Genomic DNA, 22,562 nt, shown 5'->3' on the forward strand with positions numbered 1-22,562 from the left:
GTGCCACCCAATGATGAAAAATATATAAAACACATGTCACTTTGACAAGGAAGATGGGCCCCATAGCAACTGCACCCCTTGTACCTATGGCATACTTGCCTACTCTCCCGGGACTATTGGGAGCCTCCAGAAAATCGTGTGCCACTCCCGACACCCCGCAAGACTAGGCAAGTCCCCCGGAATGGCTGCAGGCACCCTGCAAAACCCAGCGCCAGCCGCAATAGTGGGCGGTCCGAGGGTGCGATGACGCGTTTCGCGCTGAATCGCATCATCAGAGCCCCGTCCCCTGCCTTATAATGCCAACAACATTGGCGTTATAATGCGAGAGGCGGGGCCACTACGATGCGATCGCGCCGGCATGCCCCCGCTCCACCTACTTGAACCGCCCCCACCCTCCCTTCTGGATGGACCTGCCAGCCCCCTCCCAGATCCCACGCAAGAATTGTTGGCAAGTAGGACCTATGGTAGTTACGCCCATGGCAGACGGTTTTGATTGGATCCCTCTTCGCAACCCTGGACTTCCTTTCTGTAGGAAGGAGCAGGGCTCTCGGAATACTCCTGCAGACAAACTCATTTCCGCATGTGTAAAGGGCTCATAAGGATGATTTATAGGCCCCCAAATGTAACAGGTGACTAACACTAGTGTCCATGGGATTATTATTATTATTATCCTTTATTTACATGGCATCTCAGAACAGTACAAGAAAACAGCGAGATACAGTGCAGAACACAGACAAGGTGTATAGACGTTACTGCACCAGCTGTCATAGGGCCTGATTCAGTAGCGCTCACAAATGCATCTACGTACACAGATCGAGCGATTGTCATCCATTGCGCATGCATATGAGCCACACTGCGCGTGCGCTGTGATCGCACTGCAATTGCGCACGCAGAGAGGAATGCGTCGCAGAGTGACAGGCTGTGAGCATTTGGGAGCGGTGACAGGGAAGTGGTCGGAGAAACGCAGGTGTGCCTGTCCGTTTGAACGCCATTTCATGGGCGTGCATAAATTAGCCACTGCGATTGCATACACAGCTTGTGTACTCACTGCACGCAACAAGGCTTGCATTATCTGTGGCTGGTCAGACCTGCTGTAAATGTGCGTCGATGGTACCGATGTTTACGCAGGAGTGCGAGGTTGGACGGATATGAGAAAGCAGCAGCGGGCGTCTTTATGCCGGCTGAGCTGCGCAGGGCATTAGCATATTTTCACAGCTGTGTTCCGTACATAAATGCAGCTGCAATCACAATTACATCTGCTGCTAAATCAGACCCAGAGTACTTACATAAGCAGCAGGATGGCAGAACACGAGGGTTTGGTGCTGTTTCACATTTACACTGACACAGGGAAGTCACTTCCTTAGTGCACATCTATCACCACAGACTTCCCATATAGGCCAATGAGAAGGACAAATCCCCCGGCATACAGACACAACTGTGCATAGGACAAGGAGGACAGAGAGTGTACAGACATGGGGCAGAGGGTAGAGGGCCCTGCCTGTCACAGCTCACATTCTGCCAAGAGAGGGCGGCGAGGGGCAATGGGAGTGAATGGGACATAGTGCTTGCTACAGAGTTGTGTGCTAGTGCCACTGGTGCTGCGTCTGTGTACGCAGCTGCTGTGCAAAATATTGCAGGTGGGGAGAATTGTACTCAGACGCCCACCTGCGGCTTTGCAAATCCAAGCACCGCGGTGTACAAAGACGCAGCATCGGCCGCAGATCCTTAGATTATCGGTCTGTCACGCAGTATGGCTGCCTGAGACATATTCCTTGTGTGCGGGATCGCAGTTGCACGATGTGACACAACCTCGAAATAATGGCGACATGCCTGCGTTCATTGCCCATAGCGCCCATCTCTGAATCAGCCCCATAGAGCGTAGGGCTCCAGGCGGTCAGCAGAGGAGGTGAAGGCTACACAGCGGAGGTGGCAGGCGGGTGGGTTAAGGCAGTAAGAGAGGCCTGGCGATGATTGTGGCCCTTCCCCTGCTATGATTACCGACATTGTAAAGCAGTGGACAGGGCCGTGGTGATGGTCATGTCACCAAGCCGCCAGAATCGGCTACTACAATTGGGAATTGGGCAGCAGAGGGTGGTCTCCAAGAGACTTGCCTACTTTTCAGGGCATCTGGGAGAGTCCCCCATATGCCGAGTTAAGAATCAGTCATTAAAATAAAGTGTAAAAGAAAAATTAAATTCTCACTTAAAACTGCAACGCGTTTCACAGCACCTGGCGGCAGCTGAGTCTTCTGGGAGTCCTCCAATAGCCAATAGCAGGAACTTGCCTTAGGAACCCTCTTACTTATTAAATCCCAATAACAAAGGAAGGCAGGCTGGAGGTGGTGCTGCTCCCTTTATTTCCAGGCACATAGAGTACACTTTCCTAGAAGACAGACAGCCCTTGGGGAAGGGAGACATTTAACCTAATAGCCCCTACTAACTTGCCCCTGTTCAGCCCACCGGCCCTTACGACAGAGGCTAAAGGTCTGATTCTGAAACGCAGAGATAATCGGCTGCAGCTGTGTCTGTTACTGCAGCAGTGCCTGAGTCTTCACGCTAATGTCGTGGCTGATTACTACAAACCTGAAACGCCCACTTGCAGTGTATTGCAGCAGTTCACAGCCACCTTAGTGCGTCTTTAGATGATCGGTGCACCAATAGATGCACTATTGTAACTTGCATTAGCTCTATGGCTGACACAGTTCCTGCATTTCACCATAGCCTTCTGCGTGAGACCCACACTCTCTGTGCGGTAACTATTAGGACGCAGACGCAATGCAACTTGGATGCAGGCACTGTACTTAAAACATCTGCCAACTGCGCTTATATCGGCATAGCATGCTGTTAGCATAAACAATATAGAGACAGGGCCTTAAGTCGACAGATCGTGTAAAATATGGCCAAATTGAGAGTCCCCACTCACGATCACGATGCGATGCGCATCCCCGCTGGTCGCACATTGCAACGTCAGATCTGCTGTGCAGTAGGGCAGATCTGACAGTCTAGGAGGCGATGCACTGTGAAAGTCTGATTGCAGGCATTGTTGCCAAGTCCGCTTATAACAAGCGGAATTGGGCTTGTTTTTTCCCCCAGTTGCTTGTTTTTTTGGATGGTTGCTTGTTGCTTGTTTTTGGGCTTGATAGCCAGGTCCCACAACTAAGGTGAGCAAATGTTATATAGTTCCTTCACCAATCCATTTATGTTTAGCTGTCTGTCTGTATGTATATCTCTCTGTATATGTAGTTATATAGATTTGGTTAACTAGAATGACTAGTTTAAACGATCATCAATAGAAGTTACAACAGAAGTTACATTTTCCCATATGTCAGTTATGTTGTTGTGACGTGTTTGTGTAAATGACTCTTTTGTCCTGTACTTTACCGCGCACATAGGGCCCGATTCACCAGTACACACTAGTTGCTTGGGAATCTGCGCAGGACCCATTCTGTGCATGTGCAGAGCGGGTCCTGCTATATCACACAGGCACCTGTATACATTTGCCTGATTGACAGGCAGAGGAATTTGCGGGACGGAGACGGCCTGCGTTCCTGGAAACGGGGACATGTTGCCTCTGTTTTCTGCATACCCGGAAACGAGTGCATGTAGCCCGAGTTTTCCGGGAGTGGCAAGGCTAGGATCTGCATCCATGGACGCAGACCTTCTGGCCTTGCATGATGACAGAACACGGCCAGCTTCAGCTATCGCGTCCTGACCAAAGGTGCAACCATCGCGATCGATGGTGGCAATGGTGATCCCAGACTGCAACCTCGGTCGCAGCCTGGGATCGCAGATGCAGCAAGGAGATTTCAGGCACCTTCTGCTGCATTTGCATTTTAGGAAGGACAGAATTACAGAGCTGCTTGTGTGCGGCTTTGCAATTCAGTCCTATGCCGAATCAGGCCCCGAGTGCCCTGCGCTTTACTTCGCACAGTGGAGTCTATTCGTAGAGCATGGAAAAGCCGTGTTTTGCAAATATTTATATGTATTTTAATAAAATGAACAATAACGTTTGTGGTTTTCATTGAATTACCCCCACCCCGGTACCACCATATTACGTTGGGCTTATGTTTTGGGCTTTATCGGATTGGGTTGGGCTTGTTTTGGGCTTGTTGCTTGTTTCTCATTTCAGAGTTGGCAACAGTGACTGCAGGAGAGATCGTATGAAGATTGGACACCAAATTGTATGCAGATCGTGTGTAGAGCTGCTGGGGAGAGTTTCAAGGGAAATCGTACAAAAATTGTACACGTCGGCTGATCGCCATGTGTGTGGCCACCTTTACCCCTGCCACAGGGTCACATACCGCTTCTGCTGCCTGCCGACCTGATTCCATGGCATAGTGCCCACATATTCTCTCACCTCCAAGATGTATAGGTTTCATAATTCCGGGCCTACTAGGCCTCAATCCACATCAGAGCCTGACCTGGAGTACTGCTGTGACAAGTCTCGATCATCTGACCACAACACAGCCAATCGTAGACAGCATGATCTGTCCTGCATCACCTGATATTGCTCAGCCAATCCCATCTAACCCAGGGGTATATACTTCAGCCTCTGGCACTCAGAAGTTGCCAGTGCAACAAGTCACTACTCCTGGAAGCTGCTTGTGTCTGTGCTCCCTGCTGTGGTTGTTGGTTTGGTCTTAGAGTCTGATTCAGACACGGTCGCAAGGCTGTGTTCGCACGCAGCCATGAGCAGCCAAAGTATGCAAATCCCGCGATCTCTAGCAACACATAAGCACGCTCACTATGTCTTGCTGTGTGATTGCGGTATGTATTTATCTCTTTTGTTGTATGTATTTAGACGCCCACCAGCCAGACACAAGACGCCCACTTTCCCTTAGTAACATACATCATCTCCAGGAAGTGTATTAAACAATTGGTAACGTCGAGTAACGTCGGACCCAGACGCAGCACTTGTGGCTGACCATACCCTACCGCAAGTACTGCGAGTGCTTCAGTGTGTAATTCAGCCATGTGACGTGTACGCTAATGATGCGTCTTAATTATGCACGCCCCTGAAATGGCGTTCCAATGCACAGAGACGCTTGCGTTTGCACCACCATTACCCCCGTTACCATTGACCACCCCCTGTCACCATCCACAAACAACACGTCCTGTCACTCATGCTTGTAGAGCATCTGTGTAAAGGCTGCGAACGCTTCCCAATCACAGGGACCTATTTTTTCAAATAATGTCACTCCCAGGAGTATGCATATATATAAGTATAACAATTAAAATACATTCATAGTATTCTTAATCTAAAACTAAGCCAGGAGATAAAGTACCAATACTTCAAAAGCATATAAAGCACGCTTGAATATGTAATATGTAACAATATTTTCTTAGCAGTAATAAAATGCAACATATTCTTATTATTGTAGCAAGTGTAGCTCAAAAATCGCAACAATGTTCTCCAATAGCAATTCAAACGTGTGTGCTTAGATATTTGACCTTTGATTAGTCCTTCATAATAAATGACAATATATAGTAGTTGGTATATATAACAGTCCGGTTTCTTAGGACTCTCTATGGGAAGTATCAATTTATATAGTAAAAGATAGTTGTAGCAGCAAATGTGCGGTTTGTTTCAAGCATTTTTTGTTGTATGTTCTGTATGGGGAGATCGGCATTCTCCACGTTTTGTTGTATGTTCTGTATGGGGAGATCGGCATTCTCCATGTTTTGTTGTATGTTCTGTATGGGGAGATCGGCATTCTCCATGTTTTGTTGTATGTTCTGTATGGGGAGATCGGCATTCTCCATGTTTTGTTGTATGTTCTGTATGGGGAGATCGGCATTCTCCATGTTTTGTTGTATGTTCTGTATGGGGAGATCGGCATTCTCCATGTTTTGTTGTATGTTCTGTATGGGGAGATCGGCATTCTCCACATTTTGTTGTATGTTCTGTATGGGGAGATCGGCATTCTCCACGTTTTGTTGCTTGTTGGCTGCTGGAATAAGATTTTATTCAATACAGGAGACTCAGCAGGCACTAGGTTTATTTGCTATATTTATGGTTGTCTCAGTCTGGTAACATCCTGAATAGCTGGTTCTGCTCAGCAACTCAGCATATCCTGAATAGCTGGTTCTGCTCCGCAACCCAGCACATCCTGAATAGCTGCTTCTGCTCCACAGCACAGCACATCCTGAATATCTGGTTCTTCTCCGCAACCCAGCACATCCCATATAGCTGGTTCTGCCCCCCAACCCAGTACACCCCGTATAGCTGGTTCTGCTCCTGGTTACCCACAGCTACCATCCATTCCGGTGTTCAGTCTGCATCCGGTCCTGCTATCATCTAACTGCTTCCAGATCCTGGACTTCAGCGACAACCCAGTGTCAGCCTGGTTATTACTCTGCCAAGTTCTGCAACTCTAGCATTCCGGATTACAGTTACCAAGTAAGGAGAGTGTCATTTTCTACCTACAGTATCAATCCAGTAATCAGCCTGGTTATCTACTGCCTCACTCTTCTCTGCTACACATATCATCCTGTCACCAACACCGAGGTTCCTGATGGTCAGGTGGTCACGATCCAGCATTCTCTACGCCGAGACCCAGGTTCGATTCCCGGTCAGGGAAGCATACCAGACTCTATCTGTATCTCATACCAGCTTCACCTACATTCCTCCAGACTCCTATACAGACTTTTCCCTGATCCCGGCTCCACAAAATATACACAAGCCTGACAATTTGCACTGGCCCAATGGATCCGGCCGAAGGTAATGCTCTAATGTCAGACTTCCTAAGCAATTTTGTAGGACATCCTGGGGGATCTGGAGTCGACACAGCGTCTGCTGGCCCAATGTACGCAGGAAACTCCCTCTCTGGAAATTCTCGGACTTCCAGTATACAGAATTCTGACCAATTAAATCTTCTTCATCAAATGTTCATACAGTTACAAGGACTTTTGACCAGTATTCTTTCTGTGATAGCCGAAATCCTCAGGAACACTACAGATTCAGTTAAGCTTGCTTCGTCATACCCAGTGGCCAAATTTTTTTCTAAGCTAGGCTCCTTCAGAACCAAGAATCCTTCCCCCTTGCTGAGTAATGTTATTCATCAGAAGTTCCATCTGTGCTTGTACTGTGGCAATGATAAACATTTCATTAAAGACTGCACCCTTCGAAATCTGTTGCCCCAAGTGGGGGCTCCGAGCCTCCAGCCCCAAGTGGGGGCTTCCAACATTCAGTCCCAGCAGGGGTATCTCCTTCATCTGCTCCAGGAGAGGCATCCGAGCCTTTAGCTCCAGGAAGAAAGTTTGATCTGCCAATCCCAGGAGGGGTATCCATGTTGCTAGCCCCAGCAGGAGTCCTCAGTGCCAAGAATCCAGGTGGGATTCATAATGCCCAGGAGGCAGTCATGGACTCCTGTCAGTCACTTCTTGAGGGTGCCATCTTGATGTCGACCAGCATGGTTCAGGTCCTAGATGAGCCATCTAAATATTCGGATTCTGCCTGTTCCGGTTCTAGTCAGATTCTGCTTCCTTCAGTTCCAGCTGATTCAAGTTCATCTGGGCTCAATCCAGTTCCATCCATATGCCCGGTTCAGTCCCCTTCGGTTCCAGCTGATTCAAGTTCCTCCGGACCCAATCCGATTCTGTCTTCAGCTGATGACCAGTCTTCTCTGTACTTTGATAGAAATATTGCTCATTTTCATGCCTTGACGCACCAATGTCATACGTACTTTCTGACCGAGTCCCCAATTCCTATCATTTCAGCTTTGGCAGTGAAACACTTAGGCTCGTATTCAATTAGCCGCAGAAAGTCGGAAAGGTTTTGCCTGTCCGACTTGCCGCCTCCTTCGTCTGTTTCGGAGGTGGAATCTCTCTGTGCGCGTCCCCACTTTCCACCTAATTCAATCCGGAAATAGGCGAAAACGGGAATTGGCGAATGCAGAATAGGCGGAAAGTGCAGGAGGAATGAGGGAATAACTCTGTACCCCAGGAAAAGATATAGGAAATCATTAAGGATGTGTGCTACAAGCCCTAATTGATCTATTTAGGGTACTTAAGTGGTGTTAATTGCTTGCTATTAACGTCTATGGAAAAGTGGTGAAGAATGGCATAAAGCAGTTTTTTTTTTTTTGTGAAAATAAGTAGTCCAGTCAAATTTGGGGTACTTGAAAATGGGTGCTAGCATATTTTTAGGTCTCTAAAGTGAACTTTTCAAAAACATGAAAAACCACCCTCATACATGCACCTGCAATCCCCAAAACACTTGGCCCCTCCTTACAACACCCCGAGAACCCTATTTCGCTAGTTTTTATACTTGTCCCCCCACTTTTTACTTTTTCGCCCCAAAAATTACATGTCTATTTTGGGGTGTTCTGAGATAATGTTTTGGCTGTTTTGTCCCTTGGGGGGCTGTCCCAAGGGTTCTGAGTTGTTTCCCCATGTTTACACCCCAAAATAAAGATTTTTCACTTTTTTTCACCTGTTATTCATTGGAGATACGTTTCCGCCTATTACAATGCATTGACTTTCCCCTTTGGCCGAAATCGTCCTGGAATTGAATATGGAGATACTTTGAAAACAGGCGGAAAGTCCAAATCGGCAAAAACTTTTCTCCAAATGGCACTTTTCGCCTCTAATTGAATCCGGCCCTTAGTCTCAGGCTTTAGGGGAACAGCTTTAGATTGGACTAATCAATTCATTGAGAGTAAGGGGTAAATTTACTAACGTAAGAGTTTTTAGAAGTGAGTTTTAGAAGAGATGTTGCCCATAGCAACCAATCAGATTCTAGCTATTATCTTCTAGAAGGTGCTAGTTAAATGTTAAGTAGAATCTGATTGGTTGCTATGGGCAACATCTCTTCTAAAGCTCACTTCTAAAAACTCTCACTTTAGTAAATTTACCCCTAAGGATCCAGTACTTCAAGCCTTCTGTAATGAAGTTAAGTAAAGATTTTCCTCAAAGGAAAATTTCAATCTGCCACCCCAAAAGGAATCCGATTCTCAATACATAACCTCAGAAGAAGATACAAATGTCTTAACACCAACGGGGGCTCCAAGTTTTCTGCCAGTCCTAGTTGGGGACTTCTGACTGTCAGTTCCGGAGATGGCATCCTCTCTCCAGTCAGAAGAGTCTCTGGTTGACCCAACTACTGCTTCTCTATGTTCATCAGATGTTTCCATCTCCCAAAGGTCATCTGATGCTTCATCATCTATTTATTCCGATGGAGATTTGGCACAATATCACGCATTAGTTATTAAATACCTTACTATTATGAAGTCTGATTTATCATCTGGAATTACTCCTGCCAATATAGTTAAATATATTCTTCTGGCTTTTAAAGGGGAAGCCTTAGAATGTCCTAATTCGCATATTGAGTCCAATGATACTATGCTCCAAGATTAGCGTTCCTTCAGTGATGCTGTAATTAAATTTTAGTCCAAATACTTTGAAGCCAAATTCTTTTAAAAACATCTTCTCTGATAAAGTTTGTAGTTCGATGCCTTCGTCCAGGCATTCTACATGTTCTGCATCCATGGACATGAGAATTGGGTACACTTCCTTGTCTCCTTCTTACAACAGTCTCAAAGCCCTAATCTTCTGGATTCATCATCTACTCAACTCCCTAGATATCCATCCTTTTCCAAGCAAGACCAAACTTTGTTAGATCAGTACATCAAGAATTTCAAGAATTACAAGAATAGGAATATTTCAAAAACAGTTCAGAGACAACAGCCTGTTGACTTAAGTGTTGACTATGTTTCCCTCAGTTCATCCTCTGATTCCTTTGGGTATTCCAGTCCTATGGATGCACCATCTAATTTAGATTCTGCTGGTTCCAGAAAAGAGGATCCAAAGCTCACCTTGGACTTGGACTCTGATTATGATTCTGATCATGATGCTACTCCCTTTCCTGATGGTCCCATGTTTCTTGACACTATTTTTCGAGCCATGTATGTTCCCAAGAATTGCCAATGTTTCACATACCAAACCTCTTTGTCCCAGGCAAGCATCCTTATGCTGTTGACTCAATGGACTTTCTAAATGAAGAAAATTATATTAATACTGATGGTGAATAGTCCACTTGTTCTGAAGACATGATATGATACCAATGTTCTGCAACTCTAGCATTCCGAATTACAGTTACCAAGTAAGGAGCGTGTCATTTTTTCTACCTACAGTATCTATCCAGTAATCAGCCTGGTTACTTACTGCCACACTCTTCTCTGCTACACATATCATCCTGTCACCAACACCGAGGTCCCTGATGGTCTAGTGGTCACGGTACGGCATTCTCTACACCGAGACCCAGGGGGGGGTGATAGCTCTCTTTCCCTTGGATCTTGTTGCCTCAATCTTTAAATCACTCACAATGTGCCCAAAGAAAATCAGGACTGTCCCCTGAAAAGGACCATTGGTGTGGATATGATACACCTGTTTCCAGAACCCAACTGTTCAATGTAGCTTCCTGCTGAACTTTGCCACCACCATCATGGCACTTTGGGGCAATAATAGTAACATATGCCGCTGCATTTACCACTCAGACACTTGGCTCACTACCCAGCAATACCCTTAGGCTCCAAACTGCATCCATATGTATATACTACTGTTACACCTGTTACATCCCTGTGTCTTATGCTACTTGTTGTTCTTCCTGGTTCAATAAACCTAAGAACTGGCTTAGCTGTACCACGTGTGGGCTGACTGCCTAGAGCGCCAAACAAGTGCACAAACACATAACGCACATATTCCCTGTACAAGTGTATCTCCTCCTGGGGTCATTCTGCAGCGGACGCAATTCTGCGTTTTATGCAGATCGGACGATTATTTGCCATTGTGCATGGGTGTAAATCATCACACTGCTCACAAATCGCGATTGCTTTGCGATTACGTACACGCATACTGTAGGAATCATTCATAAAATGAATGTCATGTGGACAGTGTTTGGAGGAGGTAATGGGGATGGTTAGGAGAACGCAGGCGTGTCTAACCGTTTAAACGCCATTCTGTGGTCGTGCATAAATCATTGCGATTGCTTTCACAGCATGAGATCTCTCTGCGTACGAGGAGAGCCGCTGTATTTGTGACAGGTCAAACCTGCCGCAATGGCTGCATGGCTGTCCGTTCTGCGTCAATGTCACTGATGTTAATGCAGGTCCGTGACAACGATGCAGCTGAGAAGGCAGCGGTGGGCGTGCCTATGCCCGGGTAAGCTATGCATCTATTAGCATATTTTTGCAGCTGCGTTCCGTCAAAATCGCAGCTGAGGTCGCATTAGCGTCATCTGCGGAATCAGGGCCCCTGGTGGTTTGGTAATCTGCCTGGGTGGATAAATATAAACCGGCTTCATTCCGGTGCACTTCATTGCGTCTGTCCACTCTGCTACTAGAACCAGTCTCTGACAAAGCCGTTTAACGCAACGGTTTTCATTTTGTGGCTTTATCAACACTCTTCCACTGACCATGAGAAGTTACAAATGATAATTTCTTAATGATAATTAATCTGATATAGGCCGAGACCTCAACCTCAGTAATTGCGCATTCATAAGGGATGTGACAGTTTGTAAATGTTAAACAGAAGAGAGTAACAAGTGCTGAAGGGTTTCCTGTCCAAGTGGTTTGGTAAGAGGGGGGGAGGGGTGTTTGCTCAACCAACTTCCTTCCCTTTTTTCAACTGAGAGACAGAGTGAGCAGATTATAGAACATTTCATCCCCACCGACACAAGGCCTCAGCTCGGTAAGACACTTTATTTATATATTGTCACCATTATAATGGGAATTGGGGGGTTGGCTTAATTAAAGACATCCATAGATGATGTTCAGGGGTCTAACTTAGGCCTGGGAAACCTATGACTCTCCAGCTGTCGTGAAGGAACTACAAGTGCCAGCATACCCTTCCAGCCTCTTTTCCATTTATAGTTATACTCTTTATTGAGTTCTGTCTATGGGCCTGATTCAGCAAGGATCACTATTGCGATCACAATAGCGCTTACGCACGCAGTCTCACTGCGAAGATAGTCTAATGATTGCAATCGCTATGCCATTGCAGCCTAACTTAAGGACGCCCCCTTTACCTTACACACATCTGTAATGCTTAGCAATACTGCTAAACCATCGGTAGCATCGAGTACAATCGGAGCCTCACGCACACGTGCACAAGCTCTGACCTTACTCCGGAAATTGCTAACCTCAGCGGACGCAGTGATTACTCCCCACAGATGTCCCCATTACTGCACTGATAGATTCCCATCTCCAGGCCTCAATAATCCATATTACACATATACACATATAGCACACATTTGGCCTGATTCAGAGCCGCTCGTAAGCGGCCGCTCGTTCGCTCCGAGCGATGTTTGCCCAACTGCGCATTAGTACGTATCGTTTCGTTATACGCATGCGCGAACCAGTCAGTGCGGTCGAAATTCATGTGCTAGCAAAATAGCGATGCCTGATAATTTGAGTGACAGGAGGAGGCGTATGTGGGTGGTAACAGGGGAAGGTGCTTGAAAACGGGGAGTGGAGATCCGATCGCAGGCGTGCTTAAAGGTCAAAACGGGCGTTTTATGGGTGTGCATAATTAAAACAGCAGCGTCATTGACCACGTCACTGGGTTATTTTATAGCCAGAACTGCTCGCAAAATTGTGGTAGCAAAAACCAACCACAAGAATATCGAGCAGCTCATACCCTGGTCGATGTACTCGATTAATCTAATAAATAGCGGACATGACGTAGGATGCAAGCGGCCAGGGGGCGTAGTTTCCCAAAAACGACCGCAAGTTTTGTTCGCTCGTTCAGACCTAGAGGCGTGAACAGACCGCAAACAGCGAACGGTTCATTTGAATAGCCACCCCTATTTTCTGGACGAGCGAGCGCTAATTGCGTCCGGCTCTGAATCAGGCCCATTGCTCTAATCCTGTATATTCCAGCCTTATTTCATAGTAAATGAAAATAGATATCCACTTTTTCCATTTATATGCCTATCCTACAATTGTAATTAAGAAGATGGGTAATTAATTTTATTTCCGCTGCTTTAGGGCGTGTACACATTGGGGGTTTATATTTATACACAACACTAGTTGGGAAACAGTCAATATCCCGGCAGCTGCGTTGCCGGCGCTGATATTACCGGCGCCGGAATCCCGACGCCTCACACATCCCAACCGCCGGGATACCGCAGGTAAGTAGCGGGGTGGGGGGGAGGGTCAGAGTTAGGGTTAGGGAGAGGCACTAGGGGGAGGTTTAGGCACTAAGGAGAGTGGGAGGATTAGCGTGCCGAACAACAAGTGTTGTTATGTTAACCCTGTTGGGATGCCGGTGGTGGGATTCTGAAAGCCCGGATCCCAACTCGTACTGTGGCAGAGCGTTGATTCATTCATTTGAAAGCTCTGAAGCTACATAGAATACTATGGGGGAGATTTATCAAAGCTTGGAGAGAGATAAAGTGGAGAGAGTTATCGTACCAAGCCATCAGCTCCTAATTGTCATGTTACAGGCTATGTTTGAAAAATGACAGTTAGGAGCTGATTGGTTGGTACTTTATCTCTCTCCAGGGTCTGATACATCTCCCCCTATGTTCCCACAGAACTTCATTTTTACCAAGCATTGATACTTCTACAGTGAGTGTGTGTGTACTTTATTATTTTTTAGGACATCAGCCCAAAGCTTGTTAAATAGACTTTAAGAACACATTAAACACTTAGGCGGGATGTACTAAAGGGGGAAATGCAGTACAACCCCTGAAAAAAATCAGTTTCGGGGATCTTACCGCATACCCCATATGTACTAAGCACCGGAATGCTTCCCCCAATGGGTAACAACATCTTCAGGTGGTGTTACCATATAGAAGCCTATGGGCTTCTTTTTGAGATGTTCCCTTTGAGAGGGATCCAAGCGGATCCCTCCCATCACCCCCCCCCCCCCCCGGGCCGAGTGTTAAACCTGGAAGTCTCTCTCTCTGGGGTCATCGCAAGGGACAGCTCTTACCGGGAGTGCTGTCCTCTGCGTTATTCTAGGTACATAGCGCGGTAATCACCCCCAGTATATACCCGATAAGAGGCAGGATGTACCGCGTAGCGGATGCCATGCTTAGTACATACCTCCCTTACAATGAATGCTGGGTATTTTGAACCCTGTTATTAGAAAACCAGACATGTAATGATAACTTTCTCTGTAGAACTATGGGTTAATGGTTACTCAGATGTGTTACACTATTAGGAAGTGTGAAAAACAGGTAACAGATTTGCTGATTGTCTCCCAGGCTGTGTTACTTCAATACTGGAACGAGAACGATATAGAATTGTGAATAACACAAATGTGCAAAACTACTGTTAGTGAGGATTATTATTATATATATTATTAAAATATGTGAAGATCCTTTTACAGAACATCTGGGGTGGGCGGGCATCAGAAGTAGGTGCTCGGCGTCCGGAAACATAGTCTGGGGTTGTGGTGGGCGGAGAACACACTACTTACTGGGCCATGCTTTTCGCGATGGTTACAATGTGCCTCCGGTACGGTCACCTCATTGCACCTCATAAAAGAGTGCAGAGAATTAGCGAAGATTTGCAGGAATAGACATAACGGGGCTCTCGAGCTGGATGTAAAGCAAAAATAGCAAAGTACAGTCACTGTGCATCTGGGAAAACCGTGCCTCACTGCAAGGGGGGCAAATACTTTTATTTTTGCATGCAGGGTAAATACTGGCTGCTTTTGCATGTAGCCCACACGGGCTTGACAGTTTATTTTTAAACTGCAATTTCGATTCGAGTTTGGACATGCCATTCACAGAGCTAAGTCTCTCTGCACGTCTTACACCTAACCCTCCTGCAGCGTAGCATGGTGTTACCACGGTGCAAAGTAACTGCTTGTTTTTGCTTGCACTGTGTCAGACTTGGGCCGTATTCAATTAGGTGCGAAAAGTCAGTTTCTGCAGAAAAGTATCGCCGATGACGTCATTTCGCCATGCGAAAACTTTTCCCCGTATCCAATTCCAAAGACTTTTCGCCGGTGTGGAAAATCAATGCAATGGTCCAGGCGAAAAAAAGTTTCACCTACGAATAGGTTCGAAAAAAAGTGCAGAATTGGGGTTTTGGGGTGCAAACATCAGGAAACCACCCAGCACCCTTGGGACAGTCCCCCAAAGGTAAACTGTGTCAAAAAAAGTTTACAAAATACTTAAGAACACCCCAAAAATGAACTTTCATTTTGGGGGCGAAAAATACCAAAGTTGGGGGACAAACTTAAAACTATAGCAAAATAGACTCCAGGGGGTCCCCAAGTGTGCGCCAGGTGTTTTTAAGTTTGCAGGTGCTTGCAGCAGGTGTTTTTTTCACGTTTTTTAAAACCACTTTAGCAACTTTAAAATATGCTAGCACCCATTTTCATGTACCCCAAATTTGCAGGGACTACGTATGAGAGCATTTAAGTACCCCAATATACCTTCAGCAGGGCTATTTGGGGGTATCTATAGTGATCCCCAATCAGGGGCTGGCTGGCAACTTTTATCCTGGGGGGCAAATGCATACAGGCGGCCCTGGCAGAGGGGTAGCGTGTAGCCAGGGTGCCCGAAGAACGTGTGTGCTACGGTGCTCCCCCCCCTCAAGTGTTCCAGGGAGGAGGCGGGTCCATATGGGATTAATGTAAAGTAAAAATAAAGATTAGGATCAGCCCCATCGTGGTGCCCATATGCAGTGCCCCCCTGTGCCCCAGGAGAGGACCCCCTTATGCAGGCCTCCAGTAGTACCCCCAGTAGTGATCCCCCCTATGCACTGCCCCTAGTAGTTGTCCCCTCCCCTTGTAGTGCCCCTAGTAGTAGTAGTCCCCCCTTGTAATAGTAGTCCCCCCCCTTGAAGTGCCCCCAGTTATAAAGTGGTCCCCCCTTGTAGTGCCCTCCCCCCTGTAGTGCTCCCAGTAGTGATCTCCCCCTTGTAGTACCCCCAGTAGAGGTCTCCCTCTTGTAGTGTCCCCAGTAATAGTTCCTCCCTCTTGTAGTGCCCCCAGTCCAGTAGTGGTTCTCCCTTTGTAGTGCCACCAGTAGTACCCCCCCTTGTAGTGCCCCCATTAGTAGTAGTCCCCCCCTTGTATTGCCCCCATTAGTAGTAGTCCCCCCCTTGCAGTGCCTCCAGTAGTGGTTCCCCCTTGTGGTGCCCCCAGTAGTGGTCACCCCCTTGTGGTGCCCCCAGTAGTGGTCACCCCCTTGTGGTGCCCCCAGTAGTGGTCACCCCCTTGTAGTGCCCCCAGTAGTTCCCCCTTTGTAGTGCCACCAGTAGTCCCCCCCCCTTGTATTGCCCCCATTAGTAGTAGTCCCCCCCTTGCAGTGCCTCCAGTAGTGGTTCCCCCCTTGTGGTGCCCCCAGTAGTGGTCACCTCCTTGTAGTGCCCCCAGTAGTGTTCTCCCCCTTGTAGTGCCAGCCTCCCCCCCCCAGTAGACACACGTAGTAAAAAAAAAAACCACTTACCTGATTCCCCGCTCCCGCCGTCGCCATCCGCTCCTCCGTCTGTTTTTCCCAGGCCGGGCCGCTCTGCATTATGGGAGAGACGTCATATGACGTTATGATGCCTCTCCCATTGCCCACTGCGGGAGCCGGAAGATGGAGCGGCTCCTGCAGTGGGCGCAGCAGCAGCAGCTAATGAGAGTCTGACAGACTCTCATTGGCTGCTGATCAAAACAAACACACAGCTGCCGGAGCCGGCGGCTGTGTGTTTGTAACTGTGTATCATACTTGCCTACTTTTGAGAAAGCATTTCAGGGAGATTGTGAAAGCAACATCTACAAGCGTCCGTTAAACTGGGCGTGTCCTGCTACATCTGAGAGGCGTGCCATAAAATTGATTTTTACATCCACATGTTAATGAGCCCCAAAGCAGTTAGTAAGATCTACTTGTTGATGAAATCACACTGATACTTTTCAGAAACTGCATGTAACCATAGGGCTCATTGTGCCTTATAACCAATGCAGGGAAATTATACTAATTATCCCATTTGAATGTATATATCTCTGTTTTTTCTTTTATAGAACAGAGTCATAATGGGGATAAGGTGAAATGAGGGAGATTGGTAGACTCTTCAGGGAGTCAGGGAGATTGCTGCTATTTCAGGGAGTCTCCCTGACAATGAGGGAGGGTTGGCAAGTATGCTGTGTATCCCTCCGTCCGGTCAGCGCTACACGCGGGGTGCAGTCTGTGTCACCTTCTAGAAGATAATAGCTAGAATCTGATTGGTTGCTATGGGCAACATCTCCACTTCTAAAAAACTCTCACTTTAGCAAATTTCCCCCAAAGAGCTTACACTCTAAGGGGAGGTTGTAATAAGAGACAATAAGGCCGGTGGCACCATAGTCCCAGAGGATTGCAGAATGCTGAGGTGGGGGCTGCTGAGGCCTGGCTGTTGCAGGGTTTGCCTAATAATAGGCTGTGGGGGAAATGTATCAAACCTTCTAAAGCAGGGGTATTCAACATGGGGCTCACCAGCTGAGCTGCTGTGGAACTATACATCCCAGCATGCCTTGCCACTGGTTTAGCATGCCCTAATAGCAAAACTGTGTGCAGGGCATGCTGGGATGTGTAGTACCACAACAGCTGGTGTGCTGCATGTTGAATACCCCTGTTCTAAAGACTGGAAAAAATTACCAGTGGAGAAGTTGCCTCTAGCAACCAATCAGCTCCTAGCTAGCATACTAGAATACATTCTATAAAATGACAGCTAGAAGCTGATTGGTTGCTTTAGGGACCTTCTCCACTCCTCAGGAGGCTTGGTACAGCTCCCCGTGTATATTGTATATGTGCTTTTTAGCGCAATGACCCTTGAAATTATTATTTTAAATAGCTGGCAACCAGTCACCTGGTGTTTGCTGAAGCCCCTATGTCCGGCCCCCTTTGGGGGTCATATGTGACAAAGCAATAATCGGAATATGTTCCCATTAATCTGGATAATTCTGAATCATGTGCAAATAAACAGCTGCTGGTTAATGATTTCTAGTGGGAGATATGAGGCTGCTCGGAGTCACACAGAAGCCATGGCTGGGTCTTTGCTTAGTGTGTGTTAGCTCTGCGCAAAATTCCCCCCAAAAAACTTGTCAGTCACCTGGGAAACAAATAGTTCTGGAAACGACAGATTTCCAGCAATTTCCCTCAGGGCCAGATTCACAATGGGGCGGATGGAGCTCCAGCTCCAGGCCTCCATATAAAAATAGGCCCATCATCATACATATTCAAATTATGGGCCTGATTCAGACCCACTCGCGAGCGGCTGTCCGCTCGCAAGTGGGTCGAGCACACGACGGAGGGAGCTCCGTCGTGCGCATGCGTGAGACGCGACGAGCGAAGGACTTTCCTTCGCTCGTTGTGTCTGATCAAAGGGGACGTGCTGTCGATGTTGATTGACAGCATGCCCCCTTTGGTGGGCGTGCCTCCCAGAGGGGGGCGTTCCCAAGGGAACGCCTACCGTCAGAAGCCGGCCCCACTGACATCACTAGTGATGTCAGTGGGAGTGATTTTGGCTCTGATAGAGCCAAAATCACTCCGGGCCTTGCGGTTGAGAAACAACCGCAGGCTTCGGCTCGCAGTGGCAATGGTCGCGATGGTTAAGACCATCGCGACCATCAACCTGCACGCTCGTATATGCTGTGGGAGGTGACCCACAGCTATACGAGCGTCCAGGAGGACGCTCCATAATTATGGAGGTGGGCCCTGATTCAGAGCGAGCGCTGGCCAATATATTTATAGTTGTCTAATCATGAAAACATGATGGGGACCAGCTGCCTAACTGGCCACACAGTCGGCATAAATCATAAGTGTTAAAATAGTTTTTCTAGTTTTCTCACAAAATGATGCAATATTTATATTTTTGTGTATTTAGGGAGACAGCGGGGTTGACACTGTAGGGAGTGTACACGCCCACGTGGCTCTGGCCACACCCAAACAGCACTGGTCACAGCTCCTCCCCTTCTCAGCTCCTGGGCCCATGTGGCGCTTAATCCAGCCCAAATTTCCCTGTTAAAGTGATAATCGGCGACATTAATACAACTTTCCGTAGTAACCATAACTGTAGCCGCTGGGAAGGAGAGCCCCGTCACTCACACTAGGAATGGCTATCGGTGGGGTGTCCATCGATGTTTGCCATTGATGGGTCCATTGGTGGCTACCATCAATGGCACACAAACCATCTATGGTGAACCTTTGATGGTTTTCACCCCTCAATGGCCACAGTTGCGGGCGAGAATGTAGGGCCAATCAAAAAACGGACAGGGCTTAGAGGCACCAAGGGCGGGCTAAGCTCTGTCCCCTCCATGAAAAAAAATAAAAAACATCGTCTCCCACTCGTTCATCGATGGCTAAGCGCCATCAATGGTAAAAATATTCAACATTGGCCATAAACCATCGATGATTTTGATTCATCAATGGTCGATGGCCATCCCTAGGACTCACTATCTGCTGGAGATAATCACACCCTGCCTTGTGATGGAGGCTTCTCTTAGAGTTTGTCTTCTGACTGAAAGTCAGCAGGATGTGGCCGGTGGATGTTCAGGCCAGGCCGGGTAACTAATCTCATCTAATCGCATATGTTCCAGATCTACTAATAGGCTCAGCCTGAGCTACGTGCCAGGTCTCAGAGGGGATCTCATGTCGCTCACGAGGCAGCAACTGTACCCTCCACCATCTCTCTCTCTATCTCTGAGAGATATATACCAAGCAGTGTGAAGTGTGACGTGCACCCATCAGTTTATAGAATGTACTAAATGCTAAGAGTGTATAGCCATCTCTTCCCTTCCTCACACTGATAATAAATAGCCCCGCATGTGGGAAACAGCCATCGCCAAGAACATTCAAATAACAATGCAATAGGGAAGCAAAATAAATATTCTCGTCTAAAATACACACTCGGGAGCGGACGCAATTCTAGGTCAGGGCAGGCTTGTTGATCTGAACGAGGCCGTATAGTAAAAGTTCATAAGACAATACAGCATTAGCCCGTGTAGCCGATAATCTTTAGAACATGCATTTGTTTTGTTTTTTAGCTGTTTGTTAAATGTCTGAGAAGGATCATTTATCCGAACATGTCAGCGCGCCTGCCGGGCCCATGTCCGAGTCTCTGAGGGTAGAGAATACTGGGCCTGATTCAGACTCTGAACGAGCGCCCGCTCTGAGTCAGGGCTTTTTTTTTTTGTGTGCGTCCTCCTGGACGCTTGCATAGCTGTGGGTTACCACCCACAGCTTATGCGAGCGTCCATGATGATGGTCGTGATGGTCAAGACCATCACGACCATCGGGCTTGGGACGAGACCCTTGCGGTAGGGTCTCGATGCCGCAAGCCCTGGAGTGATTTTGGCTCTATCAGAGCCAAAGTCACTCCCACTGACATCACTAGTGATGTCAGTGGGGCCGGACCCAGACGGTAGGCGTTCCCATGGGGACGCCTCCGTCTGGGCAGCCACGCCCCCGACACGCCCACCAAAGGGGGCGTGCTGTCACTCACCATCGACAGCACCAGTTATTACACAGTTTGTAGTTGTACACAGCATCCAGGACTAGTTATCGTTACAAATCCTGTCACATCTGCTCGTCTGGTCTGGCGCCGTGCTGCGCTGCATTTGCCAGTCCTGATGAGCAATTATCTTGCACATTTTGTAATGTCCACACGTAGTGTATCTATCTATAATGGGTGCAGGGTGTGCGGTGCACAATGGCCCCTGGGTCCAGTGGGGCCCACTCTGCAGACCCTGCACTCATTCATAATACTTCTACTGTCCGCGCCGCAGATCTCACTTGGAACATGGTGCAGGCGCCATTTTCTCAGAGGCCGGCTCATGCGCAGGAGACTCTGGCAGTGACAGAGTATACAGAGAACATATACCAGTGAAAGAGGGGAGGGGGCACACAGAGGCTGCACATGGCCCCCCATCTCTCTTGTACCACCCCTGTATGTACATGATCTGTATCAATAGTCCATTTAAAAATGTCACCTTGGGTGATCTTTAGGAAATACATAATTCAGGCAGGAACAGATAGCGGAGCAGTGTATACGCTGGACCTTGCGGATGTCCTCAGAATCTTCTCATCTCAGATAAAAATAAAATGGTGGAGCATTTCCCGTATCTGTCAGTTGTGTGTCCAGCTCTAGTGTGGGGAACACAGACAATTCTCTTAGATAAAATATTGTTATTATTATATATTGAAGCCCCATCTTGAATCTAAGCTGCATGTTCTGTATTCTGCAGGGTGCATGTAATATTTAGCGGCAGTCCGGTTTTGGGATAGCGTTTTGTGTATGGGCGCCTGGTCCGCAATGGTCACAGTGGTAGCAATGAATGAAACCACAGAAATTCTATTTCCGCATTTTTTGACCAAATCTCATATGCAAATTTGTTGAGGGGCCACTGACCAATCAGTGATTACCTCTGATTCCTCAAGCTGTAATACTATAATACTATATCTCATTGTGTCATTGTAATGGTCTCATATTTACATCGGTCAGCGAGACTGCGGTGCAGGAGTAAGGGGCTGTGACCTCCCGACCTCTGTACACAGACCTGTGCACTATGGGCCTGATTCAGAGCCGGACGCTCTGACCAGAGCGCTCGCTCTGAATCAGTGCCCTCCTACCTGAAAATGGAGTGGCCTCCTGGCCGCTCGCATAGCTGTGGGTGACCACCCACAGCATATGCGAGCGGCCAAAAAGATGGTCACGATGGTCTTTGACCATCGTGACCATCAGGCTTGCGACGAGACCCTGCGGTAGGGCCTCGCTGCCGCAAGCCCAGGAGTGATTTTGGCTCTATTAGAGCCAAAATCACTCCCACTGACATCATTACTGATGTCAGTGGGGCCGGCTTCAGACGGTAGGCGTTCACATGGGAACGCCTCCGTCTGGCAGCCACGCCCCTGGCACGCCCAGCAAAGGGGGCCTGCTGTCAATCAACATCGACAGCAGGCCCCCTTTGTTGCGAGACCCGGAGCGACGGAGAGCCCGTCGCTATCCGGGTCTCGCGCATGCGCATGACGGAGCTCCCTCCGTCGTGCGCATGCGCAGTGGGGCAACATCGACCCGCTTGCGAGCGTCCTTTGCTCGCGAGCAGGTCTGAATGACCCCCTATGGCAGAACGCCAGGTGCCTGAGTATTGATCCACATCTGTGACGTCACCATGGGTGTTTTGCACTGCACCTCGGCATCAAAAATAACCTACTAAAGGGGTTAACGTCCAGTGTCGGACTGGGTCATGAAGGGCCCACCGGGGGAATGCAGCGTTAGGGGCCCATGCTTAAGAGGTGTGGCCAGCCACCACAGACACTTGGCTAACCAATAGGAAAATCTTGTTGTAATTCCTATAGAAAGGCGCCAAGCACCCATGTTGATCAGTGGTACTTTTCCACCAGGTAACTGACCATCTATTAGAGTAACAATGTATGATTGGATGTCTGGAACCTGACACCTAAAGGAGGGAGGTGGGCCCTCAGGCAGTGGGGCCGACCGGGGATTTCCCCTGTTCCCCTGTGGGCCAGTCCAACCCTGTTAACGTCTCTAATGGGGGAGAGCAGAGGAACCTGCCACAGCGATTCAGGGTGAACTACGTGTCCAAGGATAGGGTGACGGCAATCACGCACCCGACTCTAACATG

General features: G+C 47.8%; 1 protein-coding gene across 1 annotated transcript in view; it reads left to right on the plus strand.

Moving 5' to 3' along the window:
• Positions 1–11,568: 11,568 nt before the first annotated feature.
• ARHGDIB (Rho GDP dissociation inhibitor beta) overlaps positions 11,569–22,562 on the plus strand; it is a 41,421-nt gene continuing 30,427 nt past the window's right edge. The window contains exon 1 of the mRNA XM_088459315.1: positions 11,569–11,687. The gene's annotated coding sequence lies outside the window, so the exon portion shown is untranslated. The remainder of the gene's footprint in view (positions 11,688–22,562) is intronic.

Source organism: Taudactylus pleione, unplaced genomic scaffold (assembly GCF_031769625.1).
Source record: "Taudactylus pleione unplaced genomic scaffold, aTauple2 ptg000905l, whole genome shotgun sequence".
NCBI lineage: Eukaryota > Metazoa > Chordata > Amphibia > Anura > Myobatrachidae > Taudactylus > Taudactylus pleione.